This window comes from Pseudorca crassidens, chromosome 7 (genome assembly GCF_039906515.1).
Source record: "Pseudorca crassidens isolate mPseCra1 chromosome 7, mPseCra1.hap1, whole genome shotgun sequence".
Lineage (NCBI taxonomy): Eukaryota > Metazoa > Chordata > Mammalia > Artiodactyla > Delphinidae > Pseudorca > Pseudorca crassidens.
The window spans coordinates 30565720-30582937 of NC_090302.1; the positions used below are offsets into that span (position 1 = coordinate 30565720).

Consider the following 17218-nt stretch of genomic DNA (forward strand, 5'->3'; position numbering starts at 1 on the left):
AAACATGATTTGATCCACAGATAGACAATTTTGCAGTAAAGAGCTGTGCCATAATGAGGTTTTAAATAATAGCTAAAATATCTCATCTTTCCAAGACAATAGCCAAAACAGCAGGCTGTTTGAATATGATAATGGTTTCTAATGCTCAGTAAATACAGCTACTTGCCATTATTATGTTCCTTTTAAAGGAAGCCCTTTGCTTGTGTTTAAACAAGAGGGAGGGCTTCCCTGGTGGCGCAGTGGTTGAGAATCTGCCTGCCAATGCAGGGGACACGGGTTCGAGCCCTGGTCTGGGAAGATCCCGCATACCACGGAGCAACTAGGCCAGTGAGCCACAATTACTGAGCCTGCGCGTCTGGAGCCTGTGCTCCGCAACAAGAGAGGCCGCGATAGTGAGAGGCCCGTGCAGTGAGAGGCCCGTGCAGTGAGAGGCCCGCGCACTGCGATGAAGAGTGGCCCCCACTTGCCGCAACTAGAGAAAGCCCTCGCACAGAAATGAAGACCCAACACAGCCATAAATAAATAAAATTAAAAAAAGAAAAAGAATAAACAAGAAGGGAAGCTAGAGATAGGGCCACAAAGGAGACAAATGTTTAAACAAAGAAAGTTAGAGACCAAGATAGAGATTAAGATCAAGACAGAGACAGAGCGAGAAATAAAGGCAAAGGGAGCACCATGGAGGCCTGGATGGAGACAGGTAGCAAAGAAGACAGATTTCTATAGATTTAACCACCCCAAAATTATTCTCCTGGGACAACTTCTAGGATACGCCTTATTGCTCAAAAAATGAGCTTTTGAAGTTTTTGGTAGAAAGTTCAGTTTTAATATGTGATAGAGAGATATCTTGAGTCAGTCAGCCAATAAACACCATTCAACAATACTCTAGGCCCTGAGGAGATAGTAGGGATCTAGTGTCTGGGCCCTCTAGAAACTTTCGTTTTAGTTGTGAGAAAATATTCAACAAATTCATCAACAAATGAATAAGATAATTTGTTTTTTAATAAATTTATTTATTTTTGGCTGCATTGGGTCTTCGTTGCTGCACGCAGGCTTTCTCTAGTTGCTTCCAGCAGGGTCTGCTCTTCGTTGTGGTGCGCATGCTTCTCATTGCAATGGCTTCTCTTGTTGCGGAGCACAGGCTCTAGGCACGCGGCCTTCAGTAGTTGTGGCAGGCAGGCTCAGTAGTTGTGGCACATGGGCTTAGTTACTCCACAGCATGTGGGATCTTCCCGGACCAGGGCTCGAACCTGTGTCCCCTGCACTGGCAGGCTGATTCTTAACCACTATGCCACCAGGGAAGTCTCAATAATTTCTGTTATTGAAGAAGATAAAATAATGTTCTGTGAAGAAAATGATAGGAAGGTGATGCAGTGGGGAGGCTGCTCATGTTAGTTAGAAAGCCCAGAAATTTGAGCTGAGGCCTCAATGTTGAGAAAGAATCAGCCACATGGGGGAACAGTATTCCCACTTTGCATAAAATAAGAAGGAACACCAGATACAAGGTTTGAGTATAAGGGCTTTGAGACCACACATGTAGAGTGGGGAATTTAGAGAAATAGGCAGAGCCAGATCATTTAGGGCACTGGGTAAAGAGCTTACATTTTGCTTTAGTTGCAGTGGGAAACTATTAAAGTGTTTTAAGCAAAGGAATGATTTTAGATTTTTTTAAAAGATCATTTTGCCTGCTATGTATAGAACTGATTGCTGGACCAGCAGTGGTAGAGGCAGGGAGACTAAATGAGGAGGCTGTCACATTAGAGGAGGTGACAGAAGGGAGGGAGGCATGCTCTAGAAACCATGAGATGGGGACTTCCCTGGTGGCGCAGTGGTTAAGAATCTGCCTGCCAATGCAGGGGACACAGGTTCGAGCCCTGGTCCGGGAAGATCCCACATGCTGTGGAGCAACTAAGCCCATGCGCCACAACTATTGAGCCTGTGCTCTAGAGCCTGTGAGCCTGTGTGCCACAACTACTGAAGCCCGCCCACCCTAGAGCCCGTGCTCCGCAACAAGAGAAGCTACTGCAATGAGAAGCCCACACACCACAATGAAGAGTAGCCCCCGCTCTCCTCAACTAGAGAAAGCCCGCGCATAGCAACAAAGACCCAACACAGCCAAAAATAAATAAATAAATAAATGTATTAAAAAAAAAATGGGAGCGCAGATATCTTTAAAAAAAGAAACAGTGAGATGATGAAGGTGATTGAATTTGAGATATATTTTGGAGTGAATGAGACTTACTGATGGATTAATAAGGGATATGAAGACTTGTTAGTTTTTGGTCGGAGCAGTCAGTGTGGATGATGGTACTTGGGGAGGGCTTTCAAGAAAGTGGATTTGGCAGGGGTGGAGTGGGGGTAAGAGGAAAGAACACAATGAATCTCTTTGGACTTGTTAGGTTTCAGATGCCTAACAGGAATCCAAAAAGAGGTATCAAGAAGGCAGTCAAATACACAAGGCCCAGGTTAGAGAATAAAGGGTATACGTGGTACTTAAATTTAGTAGGCTGTAGCGCAGATGAGAAAACAGGAGGCAAGGACAGAGCCAGGGGCATCAAATTTAGAAAAATGATAGACTGATAAACTGGTGAGGTAAGAAGAAAACAAGGCCCATCTATGGAACTGAGAAGCCTAGAAGATGAAGTGTCTCAAGAGGGAGTGAAAAACTGTGTTGTATGGTATTTAGAGGTGAGTCACCTATACAATGAAAATCATCCTTTCACTTCAGTAGTATCTGGTCATTGTCTGCTTCAATAAAAGTTGTGGTGGTGAATTCAAAAGCCTGATCAGGTGAGAAAAATGAAAAATGAGGAATAAGTAATTTTAAGTGTTGATACATCTTCAGACTTGTGCTGCAGAAAAGGAGTAATAGCTAGAATAGTAGCTGGAGTAGGAAAGTGGATGATATTGAGGATATTTGTAAGCTTATGGGAGATCCCAGGGGAGAGAGAGAAACTGCTGAAGCGAATTCCAGAACAAGGTCATTAGGGAGGTAAGAAAGAAGAAAGAAAAAATTACCCATCATTTCTCTAATTGAAAATTGCCAGGACTTCCCTGGTGGTGCAGTGGTTGAGAATCCGCCTGCCAATGCAGGGGACATGGGTTCGAGCCCTGGTCTGGGAAGATCCCACATGCCGCGGAGAAACTAAGCCTGTGCGCCACAACTACTGAGCCTGCACTCTAGAGCCCGCGAGCCACAAATACTGAAGCCCGTGTGCCACAACTACTGAAGCCCACGTGCCTAGAGCCTGTGCTCTGCAGCAAGAGAAGCCACCACAACGAGAAGCCCGCACACTACAACGAAGAGTAGCTCCTGCTTGCCGCAACTAGAGGAAGCCTGTGCGCAGCAACGAAGACCCCACACAGCCAAAAATAAATTAAAAAAAAAAAAAAAAGAAAATTGCCAGACACTACAGGTACCAGTTCTGGACCCACCTTACTTCAGCTTATAACAATCTGCACTTTATCTTCTTGAGGAAGAGTAAGCATCTTCATACTTCCACCATCTACAGTAAGTGGCAAAGTAGACTAACGCAGGGCGAGGAGAGGGGAGAGTTCATACTGTAGTTCAGGTGTCCATGTTCCCCTCTCCCATCCTCCAAGCCAAGTTGTGTCTCTGAACTCAAGTAGAAGCTTAATTACTTTCTCTTTTATGCAAACTCCAAGATACTTTGTTATTCGTAGTAATAATAGGTGTGTTATTTTAAGGTTTAAAATACTGATAAGACTTCTGTCATCTTCCTTTGTCCTCTTCTTTCCCTTAACATAGCTTTTATTTATTGTCATTTCCAGTTACTTTGTTAGAATCCCACTGTAGGTTGGTCACAGAGATTTCAAAGTCATTTCTCCAGTTCTATAATGGTACCTCAGTCTAGATAACAGGTAACTGAAAGTTTGCCTCAGTATTGATACTTTTGTATATCGAATCATGTTTTAAATGCATCACTGTTGAGCATTTAAACAAATTCAATTATGAATAATTTATAAAGCACAATAAATATTTCTCCACAACCGTCTTTAGAGTAAAGAAAATGACTGACACACACTGAGTTTGAGCATATCATGATTCACTTGTATTTCTAAACAGTGCCTGGGGCGAATATGCATTTGAGCAATTCTGTCAATCCTCTTGGCATTCAGATGCCACTTTTCTGATTGACATCAGAGAAGATTTGTGTCATCTGGAAGGATAGGATTTTATGGGAAAGCAGATAATAATCATTCTTGGCTCTAGAGAGACACCATATTAGTCAAACAGGAAGGAAAATGACATAAAAAATAGACACATCTCAGCTAAAGGTCAGACTTCTCCTCTAAATCTAAACTTACATATCACCGTTTATTCATTCAACCAACACTTCTCTGTGAGTCTCTTATTTTCTAGGCAATGTAACTCAGGATTTCACTATATGAGGGAACATCTCTAGTCCTCAAATATTCCAGGGAAGGAGAGAGATGAGTAAACTAATGATTATGCCATGTAATAAATGAGAGGCAAATGTACAAAATATGGTGGGGCTGCAGATAAAAGACAGACAAGTAATACAACTTGAGGGTGAAGCAAGTAACAATGTTTAACCAGGGAAAAGAAACCTGAGCACAGCCTTGAAAGATGACTAGGAGTTAGTGATGCAAAAAGAGAGGTAAAGAGTGTTCTGGGCAGAGAAAATGATCCATGGATGTAGAGGCAAGAGAGCTGGGAATTCCAAGGTTTTTGAAGTGGCTTCCAAGATCAAAGGAAACTAAGATATATTTAGACAATTGAATAAACAGTACCACCCCTGTTGTGCTTCAAAGGAGATAAGGATGACGGCTAGAAAACAGAGATGTAACAGTCAGCTCTGATGGATCTTGCATAATCTGGAAAGGGAGGCAAGAAATAAGATATCAGGACTCTCCAGGATCACCCAGGACACAGGCAGAGGGAGAGAGAAAATCATCAACATTGTGAATTTAGCACTTTGAGATGCTGGACTGGGTTACAAAGGCTGGGTTATCAATTCTCTTTTATTCTGGAAACAGTAAAGACCTCTCAAGGTCCCTGATCTCTTTGTGGGTCTATGTTCCCTGGACTGACTTAGAAAACACAATGATGATCTTTGGTGGTTCTTCTCATTTTAAAGCCTAAAGGCCTTTGGTGTGATATGCAAGAGTTTAAAAAAAATAAAAATGCCAATAGAGGCTAAATAATGCTAACAGAATGAATATATATGGACAGTAAGTAATTCCAGAAAGAGATCATTCCAGAGTTCATATAGTAAGTTGGATGGAAACCCAGAAAATCCATTTTATTTGATTTAATTCTTTTTAGCACTAGATACGTTAGCGATTAATGTTTCCCTTTCAAGACATGATGTGATTGTATATGTTTGTCACAGTGGAGAAGAAAAATTAGTGAATTCATAAATCAGTACACTCTTTATACCTCTTTTATAAAAAGCAATTATTTGTGGTTTAAGGACTGCAGAGAGATATTAGAGTGTGCAAGTTTGGGCTGAGCCTGAATCTTTCCTTTAAAATAAAATTAAACACAAGTAGATATATTCATAAATATTAAAAATTTAGTCATATTCACAAAAGACTGTAAGGAAGACAGACCACCTCAATTAAACAAATTATCAACTTTCAAAATAGAATGAGAAAGACCTTTAACTCACTCTTGCACCTTAATACATGGCATTCTGTAAACTGTACAGGAGTTTGAATTAAGTGAGCTTTAAGGTCCCTTATAAACCAAATGATAAAATCATAAGTGCACTAAGTAGCTTTTGGTGGACCTTCAAACAATATTTCTGCCTTATCTGATTATCACTAGGCTTGAATGGATACAGGCAATGATGTGACAAGTGAGTTCACAACAGGGCCAGATGCAATCCAAATCTTAAGTTTGAAAATTAACCAAACAGTTCATTTTTCATTTCATAATAAGTGACAATGCTCACATAGACCATCCTGAATGAAGATAGGTCTGTTCATTCAGGATTCATCATTCTGGACCTGAAGTCACCAGAACTGCTTATAGAGGCTTTAAGAGTTTGAAGGCTCTAATTCTACTTTCTCTAATTCATGAGAAAGTACTGCCTCTGTGACCAGAGACTTTGAAACTAAATTCAATATTTCTAATGCCTTCTTATGTTGAACCAGAATTTGAAAGGTACAAAGAATTAACTATGCTAATGTGTGCCTATTAATGCAAGTGAAATAAAATGTATTGCAGCAAAGCTTAATCATAATGAATAGATCACAAGTTTTGAAATAAGGTGGTAAGATGGAAATTTACTTAGATACTATTTAAGGTCATGCTAATACTATTTCTAGTATTAAACTGGTCAGTGTCAGGTAGCAAGCAATGAATGTGAGTCCATCTAATTTTTCAAAATTTTCAAATGAAATAAGAAGCCATTATGCGACTAAATTGATTTTATAGATTTTATGATATTATAAAAATTAATCTGGAATGCTAAACCAGAATATACGAAAGCCATGTTACATCACAATTAGTTGAACCATGGTTTAAATGTACAAAACATGTACTTGTATCAATTAAAAAATGGCTTACAGAATCGAGAAAAAAGTTTATGTCAACTGTGGTGTCAGTTAATAGAAATAATCAACATTTAGCTGACTTTTCATTCTTAGTATAATAAAGCAAATTAGTATGTGACATAAGCCATCTCTTAATAATAGTTTCAAGCTGCATTGACATAAAATAATCAAATCTCCATAGGAAATTTAACTTGCATGCTAGACAGTTTATCTGGTGCACATTTCAACAGTTCCCATTATAAGAAAATATGCTGCAGTTTGTCACTGAGAGAGTGTCTATAACAATAGTTTGAATACTTCAATAAATTTTAATTATCTTATAAATCATCTGCCCTGCTGATATCTGTAAATGTGGAGGTTCGTTCAAATACTACTTAATTTGACGAAAACCTGAGCATGGAAATAGGAACTAAAATCAGTCTTAAACCAACATCTTTATTCCAAAAGTTGTTGAGTGTAACAAATAATGTTATCCTCTGTAATATGAAGACGAAAAAGTTGGCATAGAATTTGAAAATTATATCTAACTTGAACATTCTAGTCTAGAAATGCCTCCTTTACCTCTATCCAGCTTATTGATCCTGCCAACCCCCTACTGTCCAGAAAACAGACATGCAAATGCATCATGTCCCCTATTGTAACAGTGCTTTCTACTTCATAAATCACTTTCACATGCATATCATCATGTGGTCTCCACAGTGTCCTGAGGTAGTTGGTTGACTATTATTATTCTCTTGCCACAGTTAAAGAAGTGGAAGTCAAGTTCCCCAGAACAGTCCTGATATCAAATCCAGTCCACAGTCTCCTTAATATTTGCTTATAAAATGGTCTTGATGTATTTTACTCTTATTTGAGACAAAATAGTGACATGAGAGTTATACTCTTTCTAGCTCAAAGTATATTAAAAAGAGGCTGCAAGGAGTTGATGAAAGTTGGCAAACTGACAAAACAAAAGGGGATAGTAGGTAACCCTACGCCGTGGCAGGAAAGAGAAAAAATATACTTTCGAGAGAGGCTCAAGAGCTCCAGCATTTCCATAAGCTCAGCTTAGTTCAGTCAACATGGAAAGCAGTTCAGTCAACATGGAAACTAAGTCAACTTAGTTCAGTCAACATGGAAAGCAGCTGGCTCCATGGCCCCTGAGCACATCATGGTCCCGCAGTCAGGCACAGTGTCTGGTGCTGACATCAGAATGCTCTGAGTCATGAGGGAAGGATCAATTGTTCCAGCCCAAGTAAGTGGGCTACTTTTGTTAACAACACCAATGATAATAATAAGGCTAACTTTTACCAGATACTTACTACATGTCGGGCATGTGAGGACACCTCCTTAATTGTCAGATCCTGCCTTCTTCTAGCCTCCTCCTCCCTTCCATGTCATCCATGACCTTCACCTGTAAACTTGGTCTTGCCCCAGTACCCAGGGCTTGTCTGAAATTCAGGAAATAAGGGTGTGAAGATATTTGCCTCATAATCTAAAACTGAAAAACCAAATCACCATTCCTTTTAGTCTGGCTCAAACTTTGGGCCCTATTTCTTGTCACTGGTCTGCTGCTTTCTGTCTAAATTAATCCTCAGTTTGTGTCTTGATGCTGATAATAGTATCCTCTAGACTTTAAAGTCCATAAAAGAAAAGACAACTTTGGCCTTATTTGCTACTGTAGTCCCAGTCAGTACCCAATGACTGGCACAAAACAGATACTCAACTATTCATTAAATAAGCTGAATGTATCACCAGTCTAGCCCTTATACTTCAGTTCTCTTAGTATAATATTCCTAACCTCATCAGCAACGGCATCATTATTATAAGCTACCACTTACTGTTTACTGTGTGCTGATGCTTTATGTATATTATGTTATTTACTACTCACAAACTTTGCAAGGTAGGTGGTATCATTTTCATTGCACAGAAAAGTAAAATGAAGCTCCACGAGGCTAAATGATTTTCACAAAGTCTATCACACAGAACTGGTAAATGGCAGAGCCACAATTCAAACAAAGATCTGAGTTACTCCAAAAAGAGCCAAAGTGTTCTCGCCTCTGGGCTCCCCTGGGAGTTGCAGTGACCTACTGAACCCCAAACCAAGGTTTTGGACCTTGCTGCCTGCTACTAGTCTTTCCTGATGTCAAAGGGCCACATTTTCAGTGACTCCCTGTCCCTGGTTCACCTTTTCCTACACTGGGCCATTTCGCCTGTACTGACTGCTCTCTTGAGCACCATATGACTACATATCTTCTGTAGCCACATCCTTTTAAACAAAGTCCTCCCCCTCCCCAAGTATACTGGTGACAGTTTTAAGCCCCAGAATTTGTACCTGGGCAGGGTATATCTTGTATGCCTGGGCTGAGAGGACAGAACTCAGAGAGTGAGTGGCAGCTAAAGGCTTTCAAGATTACCAAAGGTCAGGTGAGAGAAACAAAGTAAAACCATCCACAACAAAAAGTAGAAGTGGGTGGAACACAGATGAAAGAGTTGAGTATCGATAATTAGATGGATCTAGAATGGGAAAAAATACGTGATCGAAAGCCCAGCACAGGAAGCTTGAGTGATTGCCACAAGCTGACCTGCTATGCCCCTGACTTCTCTTTCTGGAAATTGGCCTAAGGTGAAAAAGGATTGAGTTGGTTCAAATAGTACCTACTGCATGCATGTGTCTGCTCATTCCTCTGCCTGAAGACATGCATCTCTGTACCCAAGGCCTGACATATAATAGCCTTTCAACCCTTGCTTTGTTGGATGAATCCATCAGCCAATTGTTGTTGAAGACAGTGTATCTGTACCAACACTTCCTCCTAAAACTGAGCCAGTCTACCGGTGTCTGCTCTATTTCCAGGAGGGAAGACTAGCTTTCCTCAAACTGCTGCAGTGAAACAGACCACACCCAGCATGATTGGCAGGATTATGCCAACTGTACCACGTATCCATAATCCTGCCTTCTGAAGCATTCATTGTATTCTACTACTCTCTTATATATTGCTTCATATATCACTCAAAAATCCTGAGGGATATATCCTAAGATCTTTGTTGACACTCCCATACATAACAGTCAAACACCATTGTAGATTATAGTTTCGTCCATGAAGTTCAGTAGAATCTAAATGAAAAACTTAAGTGACCTTCTCCAAACTTTCTTATTTTACCAAACACAAAACTCATGTCATTAATTATACCACTGGCTTTCTTTGTTAAATTGTCATTATTGAAGAAACACAAGTCTTGTTTCACAAGAGTTGCTACAAATGGGAGGATGAGGGAAGAAAATGGCTGAGAAGCCGTGTGCACGCTGAGCAGCAGGCTTGGCCTCCCTCACTGGCTCCCGTGTGCCAGCCGCACAGGGCATGTCATGCTAACCCATACCATGACACATCTTAAAAGGGACTTGATTCCATGGGCTTTTAGGATTACTTGCAAATAACTAGAGCTATAAATTTTAATCTACAAATGTCAAGACTCTAATGCACATTTTATTCTTACCAAGTGGAGGGAGCAGTATAGAGTACTGGCCCGAAGCACAGGCTTTCAAGTCTTACAAACTTGGATTTTGGACCCAGGCTCTATTTCTCAGTAGCTGTGCAACCTTGGGGAAATTGCTCACTCTTTCTGAGCCTCATTTTTGTCATCTGTTAAAGGAGGCTAATCATCGTAATCACCTCATGAGGTCATTGTGAGGATAAAATAAGACAATATGCAAAAAGCACTAGGGCCATTGGTAGGTATTAGCTTTTCATTTGTATTATTATTATTATTAGATTACAATTTCTGGGCAGGGACTATGCCTTATGTTTGCCTGAATCCCTAATGCAACCGCAAAAACAGTTAATTTATTTAAAAGCCTGGGCTTCTAAAGGAATAAGCTTTAATTTTCAGAAAGAAAAAGACTTCTATATAATATAGGTCAAATGAGCTGTGCGGTAATGAGAAACAGCAAACTTCCTGCAGCCTCCTTGGCTGAGGAGAAGCGAGAGCAGTGTAGGAAGTAGTTCTGAGCCCTTTGAACACCTTTAGCAATCAGCAGACTTAGGTATAGAAAGGAATTTCATCTCCATTAAAAGTAGTGGAAATATGCTCACTTTAACTTTCTGAGCTTTGACCTAGAAGTCAAAACTAAATGGGTTTGCTTCCCCAGGCAAGAGCTGAGAGAATTTCATCTTTTCTCCTCTCTTGAAGCAAACCCAACCTCATTACCTCTTTTCTTCTGTCAGGGAATATCTCAAAGTATCTGACAAGCTCGTTGCTGCAATGAATTCTGTTTTTGAAACTTTTACTGATCCCCAAAATAGCTGAATCTGTGCTCTTGGGAAGAACAAAGATTGATGGGGGATCTCCAGCAACTGGCGCCCAAAATTCCTTAACTCGTGATGTCACACTGGAGCTAGTTACCAAAGAAAGAAGTCTTTTGCTTTGGGGATTTTTTATGGAGGGTGGGGGGAGTGTGTGCTCTGCTGTGAATATGATGTCTTCCAAATAAATAGCAGCTCCCATCCTGAGATGGAGTTGCTCTTTTCCTGCTAAGGAGTTGGTATAATTGGTATTTGTAAAAGATATTTATTGCAGGGACCATTGGGTGAAAATAGAAAAGAGAAAGGAAAAAGAGCAAGAATAGCAAAGAAAAAAATTGTATTGCAATCACTTTAGCAGGCATGTCCAACACAATGACTTAACTCTAAGAAAACTGTAACAACTATTACTTACTGGGCCTTCACTCTGGGCCAGTTACTTTCCATGCATTATCACATTCTCACATTTAATTCTCTAAATGAACCTGTAAGGTAGGAGGTAGTATTTTCCTTGTTTTAGAGATGAGAAATTTATGACTCAGAGACACTGAGTGACTTGTTGAAAGCCACATGGCTTGTAAATGATGGAGCCAGAAGCTAAGGATAGGTTGCTAGGACTACTAAGTCCCAAGCACAATACTTACTGTCCCACAAAAGGAGAGAAAAGCTCAGCTGACTGAAGACAGTGGTCCAGCCAGAAGGGACAGTTTAGGATTTGAGCAAAAACATTGAAGACACTGCAAAAGGGGAGGGTAAAGAATCAAGCAGAGGGGACTTCCCTGGTGGCACAGTGGTTAAGAACCCACCTGCCAATGCAGGGGACACGGGTTCGAGTGCTGGTCCGGGAAGATCCCACATGCCGCGGGCAACTAAGTCCCTGTGCCACAGCTACTGAGCCTGCACTCTAGTGCCCACAAGCCACAACTACTGAGCCTGCATGCTGCAACTACTGAAGCCTGTGCACCTAGAGCCTGTGCTCCGCAACAAGAGAAGCCACCGCAATAAAAAGCCTGCGCGCCGTAATGAAGAGTAGCCCCTGCTCACCGCAACTAGAGAAAGCCCGCGTGCAGCAACGAAGACCCAATGCAGCCAAGAATAAATAAATAAATAAATAAATAAATAAATAAATAAAATTTTAAAAAAAAGAATCAAGCAGAGGGAATGTAGAAGCAGGTAGTGGCTCCAATCATTTATCTGGGACTAGGAAGATTGTACCTAGTCAAAGAGGAATGGATGGTCAAAATGAAACTACATTTTTAGTTAAATGTGTATTTTTTAAAAAATCAGTATTTGTGTTTACCTATATATAGTGATTAATCATTTTTATACACATCCCTTACTTTTTCTAAAGTCCCAGTTAGAGAGTGCTTATACAGTGCAAATATGTGCATCCACCTACCCTACTAATCATAATTATTACACTTTTCCTGGGATACTCTTTCCCCTTTCCTAGTCTTGCTACACCTTATTAGTTTCATTTACAGTAATTTCCATAATTTATAATTATATTAAGTGATTGTCTACTTATCTGTAAATTGTCTATCTCTCACCCACTGTATAGACAACAGGAAATTTTTACAGAGAGTATGGCTCACAGTAGGAGCTTAAAATTAATTTTCTTGATTGAATGAATGCTCAGTCATGGGTTCTATTTCCTGATTGATTAGTAAATGTTCTTTACATTTTGTGACCATTAACTCTGTCAAATATGTTGCAAATATTCTTTTGTTTCTCATGTTTTTATTTTTCTGTTTGCTTATGAGAGGTGTTTAATGCTGGAAATAAAGCATATTGTAATATTTAGTTTAATGTATTTCTCTTTATCATTGTGATTTCTGACACATTTACCTATATGCTCTAACTTTTAATGATTTGACATTGTACTTTTAACTCTTAAATGGCCTGGAATTTATTTTTAATATATGGTAGAACTAGGACTTTAAATGATATGTATTTTCCCAAATAATCTATTTTCTCAACTCTTAACTTCATATGTTTCTTCTATATTCCTTTATAATTTTCAGTGTATAGTATTCAATATATTAATATAGTATATTAAATCAATGTACTTCTTAATGTGCATTAACATCTGTTCTATTTATTTACCTGTTAATCCTTTTGTTAATACTTACCTGTTTTAATTATTATGGTTATATAAAAATTGCATTTTCTGTTGTGTTCTAATATCTCGTAAGGCACAGCCCCTCTATCTTTTTATTTTTCCACATTTTCTTACTCTTCTCGCCTGGTTTTTGTTTCTGTGGAATTTTAATCTTTTACTAGTTGTAAATCCACTGTGCTCCATAACAGCTAAAGCAATCTTCCCTTACACAATTGAATACATCTCTGACACTTCTGCAATTCTCTGACACTGGCAACTGCACTGCTGTCTTGGCAACTCCTCTCTCCTTCCAGCTCTGCACTTGACTTGTTGAGATTTCATTCCATGAGTGCATTTCAACATGGCCATTTCCCATCCACACTTCTGGCCCATACTTTTGGGAATGTCAGCCCCCAAATAATGTAGAAGCAGATTATGATGGGAATAAAACCCTAAAACTCAGTGGAGAGTGGAGTGGAGAGGCGTGTTATCTTGCTTCGAAATAAAGACTCAATTCAAAGTATCAGAAAATTACATTAGAAAATTCCTTAAGTTAGCGAAAACATAGAAGCAACCTAAGTGTCCATCAAAAGATGAGTGGATAAAGCAGATGTGTGATACACAAACACACACACACACACACACACACACACACACACACACACAATGGAATATTACTCAGCCATAAAAAAGGATGAAATCTTGCCACTTGTGACAACATGGTTGGGTCTAGAGGGTATTATGCTAAGTGAAGTAAGTCAGACAGAGAAAGACAAGTACCATATGGTTTCACTTATATGTGGAATCTAAAAAACAAAATGAATCAACAAACAAAAACAAAGCAGAAACAGACATAGATAAAGAGAACAAACTGGTGGTTGCCAGAGGTTGGGGTGGAGGTTGGATGAAATAGGTGAAAGAGACTAAGAGATACAAACTACCAGTTATAAAATAAATAACTTATGAGGAAGTATTAGACAGCTTAAGGAATATAGTATTCAATAATACTGTAATAATTTTGAATGGTGACAGATGGTTACCAGACTTATTATGGTGATCATTTCATAATATATTTGAATGTCAAATCACTGTTGCACACCTGAAATTGACATAATGTTGTACATTAACTATACTTCAGTTTTTAAAAATTACCTATTTAATTTGGCATATATGATTTTGTGTATATAACTGTGTACAATAACATGTATTTATTACAATACATAATACCTATATATAATAGTCATAGGTAATAAAGAATATACTCACTTAGGATAATTAGAATTATCAGTACTACTTCATTTTTCTCTCCCCCTACCTCCTCCTGAGCCTGTATATTTTAATTTATATAAATTGAATGCACTTATGAAGCAGTTTTTACTGTCAGCATGGTTGAGAGAGGCTTCCTAACTCAAGTTGTTTTGTTATTGGATCTCTGATTTAGGAGATAAACAATGTAGAAAATTTTTTTTTAATTATACCTTCCTTCAGGCCATGGGTTGTTCTTCTGCAAGCAGCAAACTATCTCTCAGACATAGATTTTGATTCTCAGTTTCATTTGATAGCTCTTGTTTAATTTTTGTCCCAGATTTTGATGAAAGTTTTACTATTAGGCTTGAATTTTTTGTTTTAAGTTTTCATATCTGTGTGTGTGTGTGTCATGCACACACACGTACACGCACCTTTCCCTTGATTATTATACGGAGAGAAATTAGGAGATTTTGCTTCTGAGGCTGCCAGATAAATACAATATCACTAGATGTTTCTAAACTATTATTTAATAAATATTTATTTGAAGAATTGTGTTCCTTAAATTCGTGTAAGGATTAACTTCCACATCTAGACTTTCTTACTAGAATTGTTTGTAGGGATGAGTGTGATTATACAGATCACATAATCCACGGGGAGGGGCTTTCATTTTACTCCTCTGTCACTCTCTCATGCCAAATGCATTTGTCTCTCTGGTGCTGAATGCTCAATGTGATTAGCTAATTTTACTTCCCTATTTAGCAAGAGGAGAACATTTTCATCTCTGCCTCCATTAGAACATGATCCTCACATACTGATTTAATGAATCTCTCTGTAGGAAGTGGATAGATGGGCCTTTGTCCCCACTGGGGGCAAAATATTGGGTCGTGCAGCTCTGCTGGAAATGGTTTTCTTCTCAGTCTTTCAGTGACAAGATTATGATCATAGCCCAGGATGGACAAAAGAAAATTCCAGTTGATAAATACTATCTCTGGTTAACTAATAACTGTGTTAGAAGAGATGATTGAGATATGGTCCTTATCCTAAAGGAGCTTCCAGTCTAGTGTGGGAGATAAGCACTTAACCAAATAACTAACTTACGGTAGGAAGGGTGCTGTAATAAAGGGATGAACAAAATGACACCCTGACACAGACATGAGACGATTAATTCTGCTTGGGCAACAGTCAGAGGGGCAGTCAAACAAAAACCCAGTTCACCATTGCAGGAAATCAAAAGGGCAAAAATACTGCGAGGAAAAAAGCTCAGCAGCAGAAACAGTAGTAAGTGGAACGTAAGCTAATTTCTGGAAATCTGCATGCAAGAGTTGAGTTCTGAAGGATGAATATGAATATAGGCAAGTACATTCACAGGTGGAGAATTCAGCGTATCAAATTTGTGTAGATGTGAACATGCTCACTCTGACACAAGAAAAATAATTTGTCTACTATGACCTGTCTTGGGGTACATGTTTGGAGTGTTACAGGTGAAGTTTGAAATTTGTCCTATGGGTGATTCAGAGGTTATGGTGCAGAAGAATGATATGGTCATATTTATGTTTTAGAAAGAAAACTGGCAACAGAATAGGGAACTGAGGCCAAGAAAACAGTTGGGAATAATTTGTTCCTGCCAGCTAAATGTATAGCTTGCCTTCCATTGCTCACTGATTCTGGAAGAGGGTTAAGGCACAGGAGGATATAAAAAGGAAGGAAAGGAAGAAAGTTAAAAGAGGAGGAAAGAAAGAACTCTCTGGAGCAATTTATATTCATCAGTAGTAAGAGTGAGGAAATGAAGCTTCTGGTCCTTTATCTTATATGGCATCCCAAGCCTAGAAACAGGAACTACCTACCTCCTGGTTTTTTGACACCTTTCTCTTTTTGCTTCTTACATCTGACCTTGTCACTAAATTTTAATTTTAAAAAAACCTTTTTTTAAATCACTCTTCCTATCATTACCAACACTGGCTTCCAGTTTAAACCCTTAGCACCTTATCGAAATCCTAGAAGGCTTGTTTTCCCTCTTCCTTTTGAATGCTACCAATAGATGATCCTCCAAAAGCTCTGGTTTTATCATTACAAGTCCTGCTCAAAAGCTTAATTTAGAAGGACAAAAGTCAAGTTATCAAAATAAATTTTAAGTCTCCCTCTTCCTTACCATTATGATTACTCTCATTTACTGCCTTTGGTAATAGTTTTTCGCCCATAAATTCCTTTGGAATCCTCACTCCTTATTCTACACATATCAGAATGCTTTTAGCCCTTCAAAGAGTTCAAAGTTCAACTCAAACTCTATTTCTTGTTATACACTTTTTGGTAGATAAAGGAAGGCCACACTTCTTTCCTTTTGTACAAGGGCATGAAATTTTACTGCGAAAGCCCTCCTCATGTTATTGACTTGAATGTTTGGCAAGTTCTCAAAAATAGTTCAATAGTCTAATAGCTCCAAAATGGGACCATATTTAGTCAATTTGGACTGTGTCTATTGTACACTACCTTGTGTAAAGCATTGTGCTAACCATCCTCAGGATGTCAGTGTTAAAGGATAAATATGTCAAATGTCTACTCTCAGAACAATTAACAGATTCATTCATTAGAGGACTATTTCCACTTCATCTATATAATTAATAGTTTGTGATTTTTTCAAATAAGATACTTTTCTTTCATTGAGTTGGTGAGCTCTATAAGTAGATGAAATTGTGGTGGAAGTTACATATATGTGTTTAAATGGCACACATTTCACCCTTCACAGCAAGAATCCAGTCTCAGTAGATACAGAAATGCAATCAAACCTTCAATATTAGACTATGTATTTAATTTTTATAAGTATATTGTTAATTATTCCATATGTATTAGTGTATTTAGCCTGCTGTAACACAGACTGGGTAGCTTGTAAACAACAGAATTTCATTTCTCACAATTCTGGAGGCTAGAAGTTCGAAATCAGGGTCCCAGCATGGTGGCAGACTGCCAGCTTCTCACTGTGTCCTCATATTGTGGAAGGGGTAAGGGAATTCTTTTGAGCCTCTTGGACATTAATCTCATTCATGAGGGTTCT

The 17218-nt window shown here is 38.8% G+C and overlaps 1 protein-coding gene across 2 annotated transcripts in view; it reads left to right on the top strand.

Annotated features, from left to right (window-relative positions):
• Positions 1 to 17218, top strand: part of GRIN3A (glutamate ionotropic receptor NMDA type subunit 3A) — a 155069-nt gene that overhangs the window by 27667 nt on the left and 110184 nt on the right. The window lies entirely within an intron of this gene.